The following is a 3,901-nucleotide window of genomic DNA, read 5'->3' as shown; positions in this document are numbered from 1 at the left end:
ATAGCACTATATTTTTATATATATTTTTAATATTAATATATATATATATTTATATATTAGTGCCTGTGATTAGTATTATTACCAGTTCAGTGCCTTCCTATATATCATATCCTATTATATTATTTTTTCGCTGCGACATCTTCATTGTTTTCGTCTTCGTTGTCTTCTCCGTACGGTAATCTTTTTCATTTTCGTTACTACCGTCATATTCGTTATTGTCCTTTCATTTTTTTCCTGCGAGTGTTTTTTACTTTCCTTCGTCCTCCACCAATCAAGTCCGGTATTCTCGATCGAGTTTCTTGCATCTAATGTCGCGGCAAGTTCGCTTGTCGCTCCAGGAAATTAGCAAACAATCAAAAGCTAATATAATAACACATGTATTACTATTAATTAGCTCTTGATGTAATGACTAATGTATCTAATGTGCGGCTGTGTGTTCAAGTATATATTAAACTATAGTTCTAGAGCTAATTAATAAATTATACTACAGCTTCATCGTGTATCACAGCAGCTAGGATGTAGCCGGACGAGGCTGTGCGACTGATTGTCTATACAATTACAGGTCTTCTAACCCTAGTAAGACCGTTTCTTGAAGCTAAGCAGGACGTAGCTCTAGAACAATATTATTATTAATAATATAATATACTTAATACAATAATATTAAACACACAGGCACTGTGGCAGAGCGAATGGCTATAGTTCTAGAGCTAAGCAGGACGCGGATGTGTTTTATTTCCTCTTTGTTGATGGACCGAATCTAAATGAGATTGAAATATGAACATCTCGCCCATCGACATCACAGGCACTTGGAACGTCTCAATAAATAAAGAGGCAAATCAACACGAAATGTATTTACTACCAAAGGCTTAATGTTTCTCTACTCTATGACGTTACCTATTATTACCGGCGATAACTTCCTGTAAATGCCGTTCAAATGGGCCCTAGTCTAGAAGACCTGTCCCACAATACTTCATGTCTACAATACAATACACAATGGGTCATGTCTTCTAGACTAGCACCTTCAAAGGCTCCTCTGCAACACACAAGTACACCGCACGCACGCCACTGTGCACAAACAACAAGCGGCGTGCGTGCTTTGTGTACTTGTGTGTTGCAGAGGAGCATTTTAACGGCATTTACAGGAAGTTATCGGCAATAATAGGCGAAATAGAGTCGAGAAACATTAAGACTTTGGTAGTAAATACATTTCGTGTTTATTTACCATTATTTGTTTTATTGAGACGTTCCAAGTGCCTGTGATCGACATTGCTGAAGGTGCGCCGAGTGTGCGAATATATCACACGTTTGTTATGAATCTTATTGCGCTCTGGCTGTCCGTCCACACACACATGCAGGATACTTCCCACGACACGATACCCGAAACTCTAACTTTAGAACCATAACCCTTCGCCCTGCCACATGCCTGTGGCAGAGCGAAGGGCTATATAGTTCTAGAGCTATCCAAACTTTATCTCGCTTCGAAGTAAGCGTCGGCACTCGCATGTATGTAATCACCACACGGAATGGAATGCGGCTCGCATAAAATATATTCACGGCAAAACGAATGGTCTATAACGTGCGATGTCTCGGCAACGATAGAGACTTTACTGTGTCGAACACGGTCATACACGTTGTACGCAGTTTCATAGAGGGGTTCACCTATACGTGAAGCATAACCCTAGCACCTTATACGAGGAAGCTATTCAATAATATCCTGTAATCCAAGCGCTCGTGCGCCGAGCGTTAGTGTTTGGGAGGTGACGGCCGCCCTCGCTCTCTGAAACCGTACAACTAACGTAACTCACATCACACGCGCCGTTTTTATACCACCGACAACACTTCACTTTGCAGAGTTTCACCTATTTCAAATTGGCATAATTAAATTATATAATTACGAGTTATTAGTGCGCAACGACGTGTGTAATTCAATTTGTGGCACCCGGCAGCAGCAGCAGCAGCAGCAATGAGTAGCGCATCCTTTCCTGGGTCATCAGCGAGAGAGGCTGCGGAATCCATCACAAGCGCGTTGTTGCGCTAGAGGATCGCCTGCATGGTGGATGGGGAACGCGTGAATAAGAAAACCAAATGTTTACGTTTGTGTTGTTTTCGTTACTATAGATGTAGCGAATGACAGCGATTTACAGGCGCTCATAATGGCGGCCTTGTTAAAACTCTCTTGGCTGCTTGCAAACGTGACTGTCACTCGGGTGTGCTGTTGTCATTGCCGCTCTTGGCCGCACGCGCGCACAGGCACTTGAAACGTTTCAATAAAAAAAATATGGTAAATAAAAACGAAATGCATTTACTACCAGTCTTAATGTTTCTCTACTCTCTTTCGCCTATTATTGCCGATAATTTCCTGTAAATGCCGTTCAAATGCTCATCTGCAACAGACGAGTACACAAAGCACGCACGCCGCTGTGCACAAACAACAAGAATAAAGAGTTCTGTTTTATCTTGTTCTCTTCTTTTGTTATCTTGTTCATCTTTTTATCTTGATTTTTCTCTTTATTCTTGTTGTCTGTGCACAGCGGCGTGCGTGCGGTGTACTTCTGTGTTGCAGATGAGCAATTGCACGGCATTTACAAGAAGTTATCGGCAATAATAGGCGAAAGAGAGTAGAGAAACATTAATAATTTAGTAGTAAATACATTTCGTGTTTATTTACCATATTTTTTATGGAAACGTCCAAGTGCCTGTGCACGCGCGCTAGGTGTGGCGGCATCTTATGTTGATGCACGGGCCGAGGAATGGATTTATGGAAAGACTGGCGTAAAATAGCCAATTACTGAGAGCAGAGGGGTGTTGCTACCACGGGATCGCGGTTTGTTTTTACGCGTGGGAAGTTACGCGTGTTAAACTCAGAGAGCTTAGCGAGGGATTGATTCAAAATAAACACCGGGTACCAAACATTTAAAGATAAATAAATAAAAATTCAAAGCAAACGTCGTTAATCAGGAAAAAAGAGCATCGAAAGCAGACCGTGACGGGTGAAGAGTAGTGACGAGCCATACTTTGCCAAGGAATCGCGCTTACAACGGTTAGGGTGTTAACAGACTCAATAGAATGTAAGAAAATTATGTAATAAAATTACATAATACTACATTGACTGAGACATTTCACGGAACCTGAAATCTGCGAGTTAATATAACAACTGCGCAGAAACTCGAACAAAAATAGAGAAATCAAGGAACGTGCGCGTGGTGAGATTAATTGTGTTGCAGAGGAGCATTTGAATGGAATTTATGTGTAATTATTATGCGATAGGGAGTACATAAATATTAGGAATTTGATCAAAACTACAATTTGCGTTTATTTACCATCATTTTTATTATTGAAACGACTCAAGTGCCTGTGATGCACTCGCCCTCACCGACCTGCGGGTTGTAATAGGTAGTATCGGGCAACCTGTGGCGGGAGACGTGCTCCCTATTTGCCGAGAATCACGGCCCAGATAAACATGTACGTACGTACCTAGTTTAACTGCACTCACTATGGCCGCCGGGCTGTTAGTCTGAAAGGACTACATGCGTGAGTGGACGGAAATGAACACATACCTAGCGGGTCTCTCTAGCTCTCTCTCTCTCTCTCTCTCTCTCTCTCTCTCTCTCTCTCTCTCTCTCTCTCTCCCGCCGAAATGTTTACGGTATAAACGTCGTTGTCATAATGTTTTCCGTACCGGTTTGTGAGCGGGTCTCTCTCTCTCTCTCTTTCTCACACGCTCTTTCTCACCCCACTCTGTCTCTATCTTCCTCCCCCCTCTCTCTCTCTCTCTTTCCCCTCTCTCGCGCGCGCTCTCTCTCCCTCTCTCTCTCTCCCCCTCTCTCCCCCCCCCCCCCCCCCCCCTCTCTCTCTCTCCCCCTCCCTCCCTCTCTCCCTCTTTCCCTCTCTCCCTCTCTCT

General features: G+C 42.9%; 1 protein-coding gene across 1 annotated transcript in view; it reads left to right on the top strand.

The window, feature by feature from the left end:
- Nucleotides 1–3,901, top strand: part of LOC106812886 (retinal homeobox protein Rx-like) — a 21,773-nt gene that overhangs the window by 1,295 nt on the left and 16,577 nt on the right. The window lies entirely within an intron of this gene.

The sequence above is a fragment of the Priapulus caudatus genome, unplaced genomic scaffold, assembly GCF_000485595.1.
Source record: "Priapulus caudatus unplaced genomic scaffold, Priapulus_caudatus-5.0.1 Scaffold697, whole genome shotgun sequence".
Taxonomy (NCBI): Eukaryota; Metazoa; Priapulida; class Priapulimorpha; order Priapulimorphida; family Priapulidae; genus Priapulus; species Priapulus caudatus.
This window is presented reverse-complemented; position numbering and strand designations above follow the sequence as displayed.